This window comes from Bubalus bubalis, chromosome 13 (genome assembly GCF_019923935.1).
Source record: "Bubalus bubalis isolate 160015118507 breed Murrah chromosome 13, NDDB_SH_1, whole genome shotgun sequence".
In the NCBI taxonomy this organism is placed as follows: domain Eukaryota; kingdom Metazoa; phylum Chordata; class Mammalia; order Artiodactyla; family Bovidae; genus Bubalus; species Bubalus bubalis.
This window is the reverse complement of record NC_059169.1, coordinates 8,201,127-8,217,311: the sequence shown is the minus strand read 5'-3', so window position 1 is coordinate 8,217,311 and position 16,185 is coordinate 8,201,127. Positions and strand designations below refer to the sequence as shown.

Sequence of the window (16,185 nt, the reverse complement as noted above, 5' to 3'; positions counted from 1 at the left end):
TTTCTCTCTGAAATAGTCTCTCCTGGATAATTCTTATTATTTCCTTCACCACAACTCAGGCATCCTGGTACCAGGAGAACTTCCAAAACTTTCTGAGTATAAACCTCTCTTGCATTCTCTTCCATTCTGGTCCACTTTAACGAGCCAAGATTTTATCTCTTGCCCCCTGGACTGTGAGGAAATTGAGGGCTGGGGGCTGGGATGATTATCATCATAGAAGAGATGCTCTTAAAGGTTTAATGAATAAATTAAAGTATGAATAAATAATGGGCTTCCCTGGTGGCTCAATCAATAAAGAATCCGCCTGCAAAGCTGGAGGCATGGGTTCGATCCCCTGGAGGAGGGCATGGCAACCCACTCCAGTGTTCTTGCCTGGAGAATCCCCATGGACAGAGGAGGCTGGCGGGCTACAGTCCATGGGGTCACAAAGAGTCAGACACAACTGAGCGACTAAGACAAGTGACACGATGAATAAATGATGGGAACAAATTATCTCTTGTGTCTTCAACAGAATTCAGGATCCTACATGTTTAAAAAGTTGATGTAGGTCAATTTCTTTAAATGTAGAGGGATTATGCTTGGAGAATCCCTTGGACAGAGGAGCCTGGTGGGCTACAGTCCATGAGGTTGAAAAGAGTCTAACACTACTGAAGTGACTTAGCACAGCACAGTACAGAGGGATTTATCTATCAGCTCAAGGGTTCTCGAGCTGAAGTAATATATCAATCACTTTTTCTCTTTGCTAAGCTTAAAATATCTAGAAAGTTACAAAACAGATATAATAAATACCAAAGTCCCACCACTTAAAATTTTAACATAACCTTTTATTGTATTTGCTTCTGGCATCCATGCACACTAAGTCGCTTCAGTCGTGTCCGACTCTGTGCGACCCTATGGACTGTAGCCTGCCAGGCTCCCCTGTCTGTGGGATTCTCCAGGCAAGAACACTGGAGTGGGTTCCATGCCCTCCTCCAGGGGATCTTCCTGACCCAGGGATGGAAATCGCATCTCTTGTATCTCCTGCATTCGCGGGCAGGTGGGTCGTTTACCATTAGTACCACCTGGGAAGCATTTGCTTCTGGAGTTTTTTCATAATAGTGATACAAGGAACTGTCCCTTTCAATAGGTGAACTGTGCCAATCACAGGCTTCCTGCCTTTCAGCTCCACCCAGTGAACCAGTGAAGTTGCTCAGTCATGTCTGACTCTGCGACCCCATGGACCGCAGCCTATCAGGCTGCTTTGTCTATGGAATTCTCCAGGCAAGAATACTGGAGTGGATTGCCATTCCCCTTCTCCAGGGGATCTTCCCAACCCCGGGATCGGAACCCAGGTCTCCTGCATTACAGGCAGACGACTTACAGTCTGAGCCACCAGGGAAATTCACCCTTTTTTGCCTGCTCTGTGAAAATAGCTGTGGGTTCCTTAAACATATTTCCTTTGCCCGCAGGAACAATGCTACCCTTTGCCAGTAGAGGGCGCAGGTGGACAGGGTCCTCCTCCTGGTCCAGGTGTGCTGGCGCCACCGAGAGGACCTCCCAGGTCTGGCTCCTTCGGCACACGTGGCCTCCCCAGGCCCCAGCTTCTGCTGAGCTCAAAGCTCCTCTGCTGCTCTGTGCAAGGGACCCTGCAGTCAGCAGCACCAGGGGAAGCAGTGAACCCGCATCTCCCCCAACATCCTTGAACAGTTTTGTAGCTCAGTCCTTCCCCGGGAACACCTTTCCCTGGCACCCTCTAGGGCAGACTTCCAAGGAATATGACCAGCACCAACCACCAGGGCAACTTCTCTCCCACCAGGCTTGCTGGGGCCTTGCCCTCTCAACAAGATGTGGGTTTCAGCCCCATCGATGGAGGTAAGTGGGGAAAAGGGGGTCCCGTCCCAGCCCTAAGGGTAGCAGCTGCTCCCTGTATTTGCTGCTTCTACAGTCTTTTTGCTCTCTTCTTAATAGCCAATGCCTCGTTATCCCAATCTCCTGTTACAGCTATTAATTCTCTGCATTCGACATGCCCTGTTGTATTAACGTGTGGTTTCTTTTCTCTGACCTGACCCAAGCAGAAACGGATAACTGCAAAGGTCCCTTTCAGCAAGGATATTGAGTTTACATTTCTCTAATAAGGTATGAAGTTAATGACTATTGCTGGTGTAGATGCTTTTATATCTGGACGATGTTAGGTCCTTGCCCTTTCAGTCCCATGAGTGCCAGAGAGAATGATTCTGACCATGCAGAGGAGCACTGGTTCCCTGGGGGATGGCCTTCGGCCAGGTCTGAGCTATTTATATAAGTCTCTGTGACTAATGATTATTGGCAGTGGAGTCTTGGGCAAAGAGAGGAGCCTCCACTCAGGTGCAGCCCCAGGGGTTTTGAACTTGTCACCCCTTGATGCGACTCCCCTAACCCCACCTTTTGAAGAGCAGCTCCTGGGCTCTTGGGCTCTCATGGAACCAGGTGACTCTCAAGGCTGATATTCCCATCCAAAGGCAGTAAACTGGAACTCAGTGGCTACAGGTGGGGAGAGCCCAACAAGGTTTGCTTGTGAAGGACTCACCCCAGCAGCATCATAGCTTTCTGAGATAAAGTGGCCACTGGCTCTTTGGGGGAATTTTTACCCCCCACCCCCACCTCATCCCTGAAGCTGTTGGCTCTAGAGGGCCCTCAACTCACAGAGGGGCACAATTAGGGAATTAATAAGAAATGTGTATTCATTCAATTAATTCAACCAGTTGAATGGATATATGGAAGAGAGAAAATGAAAGAGAGACCCAGCTCACTGCACATCATTGCAAGTACCAGGGCGCCCATTTCCTTTCTTGCTTTTGTTTAAATTGAAGTATAGCTGGTTTATCATGTTGTGTAATTTCTGCTGTACAGCAAAATGACTCAGTTACGCATATGTATTCTTTTCCACATTTTCCATCCTGGTCTATTACAGGATATTGACTAGAGATCCCTGTGCTGTGCAGGAGGAGCTTGTTGCTCATGCGCTGTGTATACAATAGTTTGCATCTGCTCAGCCCAACCTCCCGACCCATCTGTGCCCCGTGGCAACCGAAGTCTGTTCTCTGTCTGTGAGTCTGTTTCTGCTTTGTAGATAAGTTCATTTGGGTCATAGTTTATATTTCACGTATAAGTGATATTATATGATATTTATCTGTCTCTGTCTGACTTACTTCACTTAGCGTGATAATCTCTAGGTGCATCTATGTTGCCACAAATGGCATTTTTCATTCCTGTTTCATGGCTGAGTGATATTCCATTGTGTGTGTACATATATATATATGCACCGCATCCGCTTTGCCCACTTGTCTGCCAGTGGCCATTTAGGGGGCCTCCTGGTCTCGGGTACTGTGAACAGTGTTGCTGTGAATCTCGCGGTGCCTGTAGGTTTTGGAATCGGGGTTTTGTCTGAGGGCACCAGTTTCTTACTCTGAAAACTGGCAATTAGAAGGAAAGAATTACATACCTACCTCACCCTTCGGATAGTCAAACAGCCCTAATTGAAGAATGACAGTTCTTATTTACAGCGGAAGTCTAGCTAATACTAGAATTCCAATCTCCTTGGTGGCTCAGATAGTAAAGAATCTGCCTGCAATGCAGGTGACCCGGGTTTAATCCCTGGGTTGGGAAGATCCCCTGGAGAAGGGAATGACTGCCCACTCAAGTATTTTTGCCTGGAGAATCCCATGGACAGAGGAGCCTGGCGGGCTACAGTCCATGGGCTTGCAAAGAGTCAGACAGGACTGAGTGACTAACACTTTCACTTTCCAGCTAATGCATATAAGAAATGACAGGAAAGTAACACTCTGTCACCCCCAATAGTTGAGTCAGACAATAGTCAGCAAAGGATGTCACTTGACCCATGATTGGTGGGGAGCTCTAATGGAGTGATCAGGCTGTCACCACCCAAATCCTTTGATCAACCTTAGCGTCTCTGAAAATAGAAACTCGACATTAGCTGCCTCCAGATGCAATGCGATATGAAGCACACAGCACCATCTGTGACATACTTGCCAAAAAGAAGTCAAACCTGAACCTAATAAAGTCTCTACGGTGAAGTAGGAGACATACAGGGGATAGAAAAGAAGTTAAATAAAACCGGAACGTGGGACATTCTACAGGACAACTAGCCTGGCTTATTGAACAAGCCAATGGCAGGAGAAAAGGAGCAAGAGGGGGGATTCAGTTTGATCAAAAGAGCCTTAAAATCCACAACCACCAAATGTATGAATGGACCCTGATTCAATCCTTTAAAAAAAATTTTTTTTTTCTTTTTTGGCCTTGCCATGCTTGGCATGTGGGATCTTAGTTCCCTGACCTGGAATCGAACCAGTGGCCCCTGCAGTGGAGGCACTGGAAGCGTGGAGTCTCAACCACAGGAGGAAGGAAGTCCCTCGATCCTATTTTAAATAAACAATGTGTATAAATATTTTGAGATAATCAGGAGAACTTGATCATAAAACGGTTTTGAATAATTACTGTTAATTTTATTAGGTGTGATAATAACATTGTGGTTAAAGAAGAAAATGTTTTTTTATTGTAGGGACTAAAATATGCTGGAGGGAAATGACATATTGTCTAGGATTCTCTTGAAAATAACAATAATAAAAAAGAAAACAGATATGCATAGATGAAATAAATATGGAAAAATCTTGATAACTACTGAATCTGGGGAAATGGTACACAGAGATTCATTGCACTGTTCTCTGAAATTTGAGGCATGTTTTATAATGGACTTCCCAGGTGGTCCTAGTGGTAAAGAACCTGCCTGCTAATGCAGGAGACATAAAAGACTCCGGTTCAATCCCTGGGTCAGGAAGATCCCCCAAGCGAGGAAATGGCAACCCACTTCAGTCTTTTAGAGTAGTGGTCCCCAACAGTTTTTGGCACCAGGGACTGATTTGTGGAAGACAGTTTTTCCATGGACCAAGTAGGGGATGGTTTGCGGATGACTTTTTTCTATTACTACATCAGGTCCACCTCAGATCATCAGGCATTAGACTCTGGAGGTTGGGGACCCCTGTTTTAGACAATAGATTAAGTAACAAAACAAAGCAGAAATTAGAAACCATTCAAATGAGCAGAAAAGGAACTAAGTATCCAAAGTCTGAAGGATGTGGAAGAAACATTCACTGGAAAACTTGTAACCTTAAATGTATTTATTATTTTTTTTAAAGAATGACGAAAATATCACTTCTCAGCCTTTTAGCTAAGATCAAGTGCAAAAGAGAGACAAAAATAAATACGAATTTATGGCTTTGGAAGAGGTACTTCTCTGCATTTGGTCAAGATGGAGTAATGGGGACTGAATTTACCCATCTGCCTGAAACAACAGAAAACTGGGTGACCTGCAGGAATCAGTGGTTCCCAATACACTGAACATCAGTCCGCAGAAGAAGCGATCCCGGAGAAACAGAAAACAAGAGCGGTGAGTGCTGCGATTAACTTGGACCCAGTCAACGTCAGCGCAGCCTTGTCAATGGAGGTGAGGAGCCATGAAATCAGAGAAGAAAGAGATCACGGTGGGCTGGTGTAGGCTGTTGAGAAAGGCTTGGTGAGAACTCACTGCCGGTCATGGTATTTTAGGCTAAGAGGAGACAGCTGAGACTATGCCAGCTAAAAAGGTATTTTTTCTTTAGGTTCACATGGGGGAACCATTAACCTAGTACAGTGCTCTTATTTTGTGATAGAAAAAGCCCAGGGAGGTTCGGCAGATAGTGACAGCTGGGTCTGACTCCGTGGTCCCTGGCTGGCAATTCTGGGCCTTTCTGCTTTCCTATTTGCTCCCGCTGGCCATCTGGGAAGGAACAGCAGCTTTGGAAAAACAGGAGTGTGCGGTAGTTCAAAGAGGGGCCGAGAGGAGACTGAAGCTCCCAGAGTGCCTTCCCTCTGTGTCTGGAAAGACAGAAAGAAAGTGAAGTTGCTCAGTTGTGTCTGACTCTTTGCGACCCCATGGACTGTAGCCCTACCAGGCTCCTCCGTCCGTGGAATTTTCTGGGCAAGAGTACTGGAGTGGGGTGCCATCTAAAGTAGCTGCCTTTGAAATCTCATACCCAGTCTTTAAAAATAATGTGACTTGTGTATCCCATTCTCTAGTGAGGTTTTGGAATTAGACTGGGGACAGAATTCAGATGAGTCCATTAACTGGTGACTTTGGCCACGTTACTGAAACTTTGGTGGGCTTCCCTGGTGGCTCAGATGGTAAAGAACCCATCTGCAATGCAGGAGTCCCAGGTTCCATCCCTGGGTCAGGAAGATCCCCTGAAGGGCATGGCAACCCACTCCAATATTCTTGCCTTGAGCATCCCATGGACAGAGGAGCCTGGTGGGCTACAGTCCACAGGGTCACAAAGAGGCAGACACGACTGAGAGACTAACAAACACACGTTGAAACTTTGCGCCTCCATTTCCACATCTGTATCAAGGCAATAGAGAAGGGAGGTGGAATCCAGGGCAAGCCCAGGTGGCTCCATAGCTTACTAACATGTCAAATGTAGGTCTGACGTCTGACATCAAATCCAGCTTAGGAGTTTACTTAAGTGGAATGAAGCAATACATTTATACAAAGATTTCTACATTCATGCCCATAGCAATTTTATTCGGAGTAGCCCAAAACTAGATACTATTCTGTGCTGTGTCTGATTCTTTGTGACCCCACGGACTGTAGCCCCCCAGGCTCCTCTGTCCATGCGATTCTCCAGGCAAGAATCCTGGAATGGGTTGCCATTTCCTACTCCAGGGGATCTTCCTGACCCGGCAATCGAACCCGGGTCTCTTGCATCTCCCGCACTGGCACGTGGATTGTTTAGCATTAGCGCCACGTGGGAAGCCCCAAGCATTACTCTCATGTTTAACAATAGGTGAATAAATAAATTATGGTATATTCATTCGGCAGAGTACTTCCTTAGCAGTAAAATGGAATGAGTGATGGATGCATGCTACATCACAGATGAATCTCAAAATAATGAATCATTTACATACAATTCTACGAGATGCAAACTAATCTGTCTTGTCAGAAAGCAGGTCACTGGTTTTCTGCAAAACAGGTGTGGAGTGGGTGAGGAAAAGCAGGGTGGAGAGATTGTTTTAAAAGCACGAGGAAATTTTGGGGGAGTGTTGGATATGTTCATTATTTTGTTTGTGGTGATGGTTTCATGGGTATCAACTTGTGTCAAACTTCGAAAACTGTACTATTGAAGAATATGTGGTTTACTGTGTTCAACGCTATCTGGATAAAGCTATCTAAACAATAATCTCAATAGTGAGATACCATTTCATTCTCATTAGAGGGGAAAAATTTCAAAGACTGACAGTTATCTGACATTTGTGAAGTTGTGGACGAGAAGAACACTACCGTATTGTTTATGGTATACGAGTAGGGAATGGCACCATGGCGGGGGGGTGGGGGGAGTGGTGGTGGTCTGCCAGACCCCTTCAAGATTGAACAGGCGCTTTAGCAAGTGCTGTAGAGCTTCCTTGGCAGTCCAGCGGTTAGGACTTTTCCACTGCAGGGCTCGCGGGTTCAGTCCCTGGTAGGGGAACTGAGATCCCCTGATATGCTTCGAGGCCAAAAAACAAAACAAAAAAGTGCTGTAAATGTAGTGGGTTTTCTGGGAAGATGGCAACCTAAACACCTCTGTGCCACTCTTCCAGCTACTTTTGAGCAAAACAGCTGCTGGGCTACCGGACTTCCATATTTTTCCTGGGGACCTGCCAGGATTCAGATGTACAAGGACCTTGCCCGTTTTCCCCTCACCCTCTGTTGGACTCCCTCCTTACAGATCAGAAAAGCTTCTGAGCTAAAGTATAAGAAATTTACCACAGAAAGAGATCTGGAGCAGTGCTGACTGTCTCATTTGTCATCACTTGAGGCTGGGAGGCAGTTAGATAGTATTTACCAACCACTGCTAGAAAAGGCTGGACTCCAAGGATCCCATATCTGGCCGAAGAGCCATACATCCAGGGAGCCACAGACACCTACATGGACATGTGCTCAGTTGTGTCAGACTCTGTTCCTTCTCCAGGGGATCTTCCCGACCCAGGGATCGAACCCGTGTCTCCTGAGTCTCCTGCATTGCAGGTGGATTCTTTACCACTGAGCCACAGGGGAAGCCCTACGTGGATATACACTGTTTCAAAGACTGTGATGAATATACTAGAGAAATCTGTTTACAATAGACAACAAGTAAATTAGAAAATCAACTTCGAGATGAAGTGGACAGGAAATACTTTTAGGCTATGAAAATCCGAATGGCTGATGATACATTTGGTTCCTGAAAGTGAGTGTGAACTTGTTAAGTCACTCAGTCATGTCCAACTCTCTAAGACCCCATGGACTATAGCCCACCTGGCTCCTCTGTCCATGGAATTCTCCAGGCAAGAATACTGGAGTGGGTTGCCATTCCCTTCTCCAGGGGATCTTCCTGACCTAGGGATTGAACCTGGGTCTCCCACATTGCAGGCAGATTCTTTACCATCTGAGTCACCAGCCTTGGTGGCTTGGATTTCTAGAATTCTGTATAAATGTGAAGTAAGGAAGCTTGCAAGGGAAGAGGCTTTCTGCAAAGGAAACTCTGTCGGTAGTCTGGAAGTAAAAGATCCAATTCTCTTACCTAAACCTGGTAGTTAGAGAAGGGCTGGGACCCACAGGAAGCAAAACTATCTAAAGATCTTATCTGACAAGGGGAAGATAAGGGGAGATTAAGAAAGCATGAAAGGAATGTCCCAAAGTTATTGGTGACATCTCCATCAATAACTCCAGCAAGCGTCCAAGTCTCCAGCAAGAGAGTCCCCTGCTCTGCATGCAGGTCTCAGAGGGCCTGGCTTTCTTCCAGCCAGAGCCCACCTTGCAGGGAAGGAGTGCCTGCTGTGTGTGGCAGGGGAGGTACCCACCCACCTTCTGCATGTGCTGGGGGTTCCCTGGACTCCAGAATACCCCTCCCCATGGTCCTGAGCCAACCCTTAGGGTCTGGATGTGTTTTTTTTCCAAGTCACCCATGGCAGGACGCAACAGTAGGCAAGGATCGCTCAGTGTGTATTTGTGTGTGTTGGGGAAGGCTGATGGAGCTTCTGTTGTGCTGTGTCCACACCCGCAAGTGTGATGTTGTCCTTCCTTGTGAGATCGGAGCCAAATGGGGACAGGAGGGGTGAGGGGCTATGAGCCAAGATCTGCACCCCCACCCTCTCCAGTTTCCCAAGCAGATCCCCACGAAGTCTGGGAGTTCTAAATTTAAGCCCAGGCTTTATGAAGATTTATTTGTTACCTCGAAGGTTAGAACATGTTTTGTATCACAGCTTGTTAGTTTGATTGATAACTTTTACGTGTTTAGACAAAGGGTATGTGGGCCTTGCATTCTTGCCCTGGGCCCTGTAAATGTCAGGGCAGCATTGTCTGTGGTAGATAATGAGCCATGAATTCAGAGAAGGAAGAGATCGCGGTGGGCTGGTGTGAGCTGTCGAGAAGGGCTTGGTGAGAATTCATGCCGGTCATGGTATCTTAGGCTAGGAGGAGACAGCTTAGGTTCTGCCAGCTCAAAATGTCAAGTAGCTTTTATTCAGGCTCACATAAGGGAAACCACTAACCTAGTACAGTGCTCTGATTTTACAATAGAAAAACCCAGGGAGGTTCGGAGATAGTAACGGAGTTGGGTCTGACCCCAAGGTCCCTGGCTGGCTGTTCTGTGCCTTTCCACTTTCCCATTTGCTTCAACTGGCCAGCTAAGAAGGAACAGTGGTTTTGGAAAAACAAGACCGTGAGAAAGTTCAAAGAGGGGCTGAGAGGAAACTGAAGCTCCCAGAGTGCCTCCTTTCTGTCTGTCTGGAAACACAGCCTCAAGTAGCTGCCTTTGGAATCTCATACCTGACCTTTAAAGCTAATGTGGATTGTGTATCCTGTTCTCTAATGAATCGGAGATTCAACAAATTAGAGATCAAGCTTTGGAATTAGACTGGGGGTAGAACTTAGATTGGAGAAGGCAATGGCACCCCACTCCAGTACTCTTGCCTGGCAAATCCCATGGATGGAGGAGCCTGGTAGGCTGCAGTCCATGGGGTCGCTAAGAGTCGGAGATGACTGAGCGACTTCCCTTTCACTTTTCACTTTCATGCACTGGAGAAGGAAATGGCAACCCACTCCAGTGTTCTTGCCTGGAGAATCCCAGGGACGGGGGAGCCTGGTGGGCTGCCATCTATGGGGTCACACAGAGTCGGACACGACTGAAGTGATTTAGCAGCAGCAGCAGAACTCAGATGTTGCCCATTAATTGATGACTTTGGCTTCCCCGGTGGCTCAGATGGTAAAGAATCTGCCTGCAATGCAAGAGACGCCGGTTCATTCCCTGGGTCAGGAAGATCCCCTGGAGAAGGGAATGGCTACCCACTCCAGTATCTTGCCTGGAGAATCCCATGGACAGAGGAGCCTGGTGGGCTACAGTTCATGGGGTCCCAAAGAGTCGGACACAACTGAGTAACACGTTCACTTTTTCATTTTTGGCCAAGTTGTGGAAATTTTGAACCTCAGTTTCCTCATCTATAAAATGGAGCAGTTAACGCTAGGGTCCACGTGAAGAGTAAACGCCATAATGTATACCAAGTATGCCTGGTGCTTGATGGGTGTGGGCTGATGAACTTTCTCCCGTATCCATGGGAACAGGAGTTCCCTAAAGAAATGGTCATCTGTGGTCAGGTCACAGGCTCTGCGTTGTCCATCAGAACCTCAGGATGGTATTACATGGCGTTTAGAACGTACGTTGCGATGTATTTACTCCCTTTGGCAGGTGATATGGCAGCAACAGCTGAATTTTGAAGAACTGATGACATGTTAACTTAGGACAAACACAGAGCAATGCTGAGTCCTGGTAAATTTACTGTGCAGCCACTCACAATCAGTTGAGATTCTTGGATGAAGGGCACACTTTCCTTTCCAGAGTTCCAGTCTATTTTTGTCAGCAAGGAGAAGTGATATGGCTTATTTTGTAATAATTCTTGTAATCCTATGATGAAATGCATGTTCTAAATCTACTAATCAGTTGGCGAAGATGTAGTATTGTGCTTTTCTGGGTATTTAGAGGGAATATCTGAGTTGCTGCGAAAGCTATGGGATGGTTTATATGTTGTGCAGAAAAATCAGAAAGAGTCCTTTGACAGTTCTTTTTTTTTTAACTAACAAATATATATGAAATTTATGAGTCTTAAAATGAAATCAGTGAAAATATACACATTTAGTTGTCAATATGTTCTCCCTTAAGGACAACACTATGAATTTTAGAAAAAATGGAACTTTAACTTGTATCAAGCTATCGCTTTTAAAAAAGGCATTTTATTGATTGATTGATTGATCTGGCTGCGCTGGGTCTTCACTGTGGCACGCAGGATCTTCAGTTGCAGTACGCAAACTCTTAGCTGTAGGGTGTGGGATCCAGTTCTCTGACCAGGGATCAAACCCAGGTCCCCCGCACTGGGAGCTCAGAGTCTTAGCCACTGGACCACCAGGGAAGTCCCCAAGTTATCACTGTTTGCTACAAGTAACAGAATTGCTTTCCCCCAACTCCCCCCTCCTCCTTTTGGAGTTTTCTTGATCCTTTTCCCCCATTTCATCCACACCCCATCTCATATCTCAGACAGCCTCCAAGACTGGGTTTTGGTTGTTTGCTTGGTTTTAGATTCCACCTGTAAGTAAGATCATATGCTCGTGTCTTTTTCTTTCTGACTATTTCACTTGGTCTTCCCTGGTGGCTCAGATGGTAAAGAATCTGCCTGCAATGCAGCTGATCTGGGTTCAATCCCTGGATCAGGAAGATCCCCTGGAGAAGGAAATGGCAACCCCCTCCAGTACTCTTGCCTGGAAAATCCCATGGACGGAGAAACCCAGCAGGCTACAGTCCATGGGGGTTGCTAAGAATCGGACACAACTGAGCGACTTTACTTCCGCTTTTCATTTCACTGAGTATAACACCCTCAAGTTCTATCCATGTTGTCACAAATGGCAAGATTTCATTCTTTTTTCTAAAGACTGAAATAAATGAATATATCTACGTATATGTATAAATCTCTCACGTTTTCTTTGCTCATCTGTCCATCGGTGGACAGTTAGGTTATTTTCCTGTCTTGGCTATCCTGAACAATATTGCAACAGACATAGTTTCAGATGAGGGTTTTCATTTTATTTGGATAAATACCTAGAAGTAGACATGCTGGATTGTATGGCATTCCTATTTGTAAGTTTCTGAGGAAGCTCCATACTGTTTTCCATAGTTGCGCTCTGGGGAAGCCAGTATAGAACATTTTAGTGGAAGAATGGGGGACTTTCAGAATCTGTGTCATGTGGATGGTCTCATTTTATCACTCTAGTCATTCAATGAATTCAACAAATGTTTGGGGAAGGAGATTTCTGAGAAGGGGAATAAATAGAGCAAGGGCCCTAGGTAAATGCATATCTGGAACATTCAAGGGACAGGAAGGAGGCCAGTGTGGCTAGAGTGTGTAGTCAAAGGAAGAGAAATATAAGATGAACCTGGAAGGTTAGTAGAGAGCCAGATCATGCAGGGCCTTGGAGGTTGTTGTATGGCCTTTTCTTTCTTTGAATAAGATGGGGATTCATTGGAGGGTTTGGATAGCAGAGAGTGCTTTCAATATTTTTCTTTGTTTTTAGTTTTCAAACATTTTATGATGGTGTATCTTGGCATGAATTTCTTTGGGTGTATCCTGTCTGGGAATTTCTCGCTGATTCTGTCTTTGGTCATTTGCATTTTTTGCTACTGAGCCCATTCAATGAGCTTTTTAATTGAATTTTTCCCGGCAAAATATTTTTCAATTGATTTTTCTTATCGTCTATTTCTTTTCTGTCTTCATTTTTTCATCTGTTGCAAGAGTGCTTCTAATTGTTCACTGGAGCATTTTTATGATGGCTGCTTTAAAATCTTGCACAGATTCTTGTCTTTTCTCACTGAAGTGAGACGACATGCTCCTGGTTCTTGGGGGATGAGAGTAATGTTTTCATACATTCTGGACTCTTTTTTCTAGTTCCTCTTTAAATCTTCTACCTTGGCTGTTATTAACAGTTTCCCATTTGGTGAAAGTCTGGGCACCAGCCTCAGTCTGTGGACAGTTTACCCCTGGGCTGGGAGGGAGGGGGGGGGCATCCACTCTTTATTGGAGGACAGGGCATAGTCCACACTGGCACGGGGCCCAGGGCAGAGAGGAAAGGGTGTGATTTACTTGTGGTATCGATCTCAGGTGGCCTTGGCCTGCAACGGCTTGGAGCGGAGCTTGGGTTCCCAGCCAGAGGTTGAGGCTGGGTCACTGTGGAGAAAGCACCAGATCCTAGCCACTAGTCCAGTGGTCAGTGACAAGGGCCCTGGCCCTTTGGCTTTGCAGAAAAGAATTCCCACAAAGACAGAAAGCAGTGAAGCAAGTATTTATTCAGAGGAAAAAAAGAGTACAGTGTGTGTGAGTAGACACAAGGGCAGAGTCAGAGAGAGAGTTGCGGAGTCTTGCCCTCATAGTGGTTTCAGTTCAGTCGCTCAGTCGTGTCCGACTTTTTGCAACCCCATGGACTGCAGCAAACCAGACCTCCCTGTTCATCACCAACTCCCAAAGTTTACTCAAACTCATGTCCACCTAGTCGGTAATGCCATCCAATTATCTCATCCTCTGTTGTCCCCTTCTCCTCCCACCTTCAGTCTTTCTCAGCATCAGGGTCTTTTCAAATGAGTCAGTTCTTCACATCAGGTGGCTAAAGTATTGGAGTTTCAGCTTTAGCATCAGTCTTTCTAATGAATATTCAGGACTGATTTCCTTTAGGATGGACTGGTTGGATCTCCTTGCAGTCCAAGGGGCTCTCAAGAGTCTTCTCCAACACCACAGTTCAAAAGCATCAATTCTTCAGCACTCAGCTTTCTTTATAGTCCAATTCTCACATCCATACATGACTACTGGAAAAACCATAGCTTTGACTAGTGGTTTGAATTACTTTAATGGGGCATTTCTTCTGGGTTTCCTTTGGCCAGTCGTTTTGATTTGCTTGGTTCCCAGTTCATATTTGGCATATCTCAGGATCCTCCCATATGCGTGCACACACACCTCTTAACCACAAGACGGATTTTACCCAAAAGGCGTTTGGGTAGAACATCCCTTGACGTAACTCCCCTTTGGCCTCCACGGAGCCTTTTCTGAGCATGTGTGGTCAGGGCGGTTTCCTGACTTTGAGAATAAGAACTATGTGGTCTGAGCGGGTCCCAGCCACCTCGCCTTAACTGTCTCGCTCTTCTTGTCACGCAGTTTTCATCCGCAGGGAGTGAATCTCCCATTGCTTTACCCTGGGGAGAGCCATCCGCCTCTCTTGCCTCAGTATCTGGAATAGGGTGGGTACTGTCAAAAGTACCGTGTCCTACTCAGCTTCCTCTTTCCTGATCCTTTGGGTACAGACAGCAGTCACTTCATGGGGCTTTTATTTTGTCTACTCCTTTTGTTAGTGTTTCTCTGTGCTTCCAAACCTGTGCCCTGTGGCCACGGGGAATCGGTTTAACTTGTGAGGGAAATAGAGCGACATCTGCTGGACACAGCGTGAACTGCTAGCTCAAGGTAGTTCACGATTATTAAATGGTGCTACATTCCTATTACGTTAATTTCTTTGTGAAGCTGAGGTTTTTAGCTGTTGCAGAAAGAAAAGCAAGTACTGCACCACAATTAATGTGGAGTGTCCAATCTGATTCCTAAAGTTCTAAACGTTGTGCAGTGCCCAACAGGCAGGCACACACATCCCACTAATAAGTGTGGTTATGTGAGAATGAAATACAAATATTTTTTTCTTTGAATTTATATATTTTTTCCAAGCGATATAAAACATAATTAAGTCGTGAACATATGCTGCTTAACACATTATTGATCGGGAGGTTTTTGCAGAAACTAATGCCTGTGGCCAGCAATTTTATTATGTAAATGAATATTGAAACACTCCAGTCAGTAATGTTTGGGTAACAAAAGATGTATTAATACATCTCTGGTCATTTTGCCTAAGGGGTGCAATGAAAAAACTCAGAAGCGCTGAAGGCATTGAGAGAGTTTGGAACCTCTGATTTAAGCATGAATTTCTCCTGCTTTCTCTATTTCTTCCAAATAATGAATCACGCCCTGCATGGGGTGCAGTTGTGTGCATAGAACTAGGAAATCCTCAGACCTAAGTCTTCATCTCACTTATGACAAACACCGTCTCTGCCTTGTCCTCCCCCAAGTTCCCTCATTACCTTAAAACTCAAACCTAAGTCTCTCTGTCCGCAGTTCTCATGGCACATGGACTACACCGTCACCATCTGCTGTAACTTGGGTCTTTAAAGCCAAGAGGAAACACGTGTCTCTGCTCCCCCAGAGACTTGTTTCTAAAAGAAGGCAGGCCATTAGGGTCACCAGAAGACTTGGCTTGGGTGTTCATCATTTTGCCAGTACCCCCTCCACATGGGTAATTCTTGACCGATGTTGTTCAGTCACTCAGTTGTGTCCAACTCTTTGCGACCCCATGGACTGCAGCACACCAGGCTTCCTTGTCCATCACCATCTCTTGGAGTTTGCTCAAACTCATGTCCATTGAGTCGGTGATGCATTCCAACCATCTCATCCTCTGTCATCTCCTTCTCCTCCCACCTTCAATCTTTCTCAGCATCAGGGTCTTTTCAAATGATCCGGCTCTTCGCCCCAGGTGGCCCAAGTATTGGAGTTTCAGCTTCAGCATCAGTCCTTCCAATGAATATTCAGGGTTGATTTCTTTTAGGATTGACTGATTTGATCTCCTTGCAGTTCAAGGGACTCTCAAGAGTCTTCTCCAGCATCACAGTTCAAAAGCATCAATTTCTTCAGCGCTCAGCCTTCTCTATGGTCCAACTCTCACACCCATACATGACTACTGGAAAAACTATAGCTTTGACTACACGGACCTTTATTGGCAAAGTAATGTCTGCTTTTTAATACGGTGTCTAGGTTTGTCCTAGCTTTTCTTCCAAGGAGCAAGTGTCTTTTAATTTCATGGCTGCAGTCACCATCTGCAGGCTGGTGGACTATAGTCTATAGGGTTGCAAAAAACAGGACATGACTGAAGCAACTTAGCATGTATCTAACATGTAACTGTGTAACAGCCGTGTGTGTGTGTGTGTGAAGTTGCTTCAGTCGTGTCTGTCTCTTTGCGACCCTATGGACTGTAGC

At 45.6% G+C, this 16,185-nt stretch overlaps 1 long non-coding RNA gene across 2 annotated transcripts; it reads left to right on the top strand.

Annotated features, from left to right (window-relative positions):
* The first annotated feature begins 1,463 nt into the window (after nt 1-1,463).
* Nucleotides 1,464-5,707, top strand: LOC123328951. Of its 2 annotated transcripts, none has more exons than XR_006543978.1 (4): nt 1,464-1,851; nt 2,055-2,115; nt 2,930-3,065; nt 5,172-5,707. It is a non-coding gene; the product is annotated as an uncharacterized LOC123328951 (long non-coding RNA). The 2 variants fall into 2 exon arrangements; XR_006543979.1 differs by having other exon boundaries at nt 2,052-2,115.
* The last annotated feature ends 10,478 nt before the right edge of the window (nt 5,708-16,185 follow it).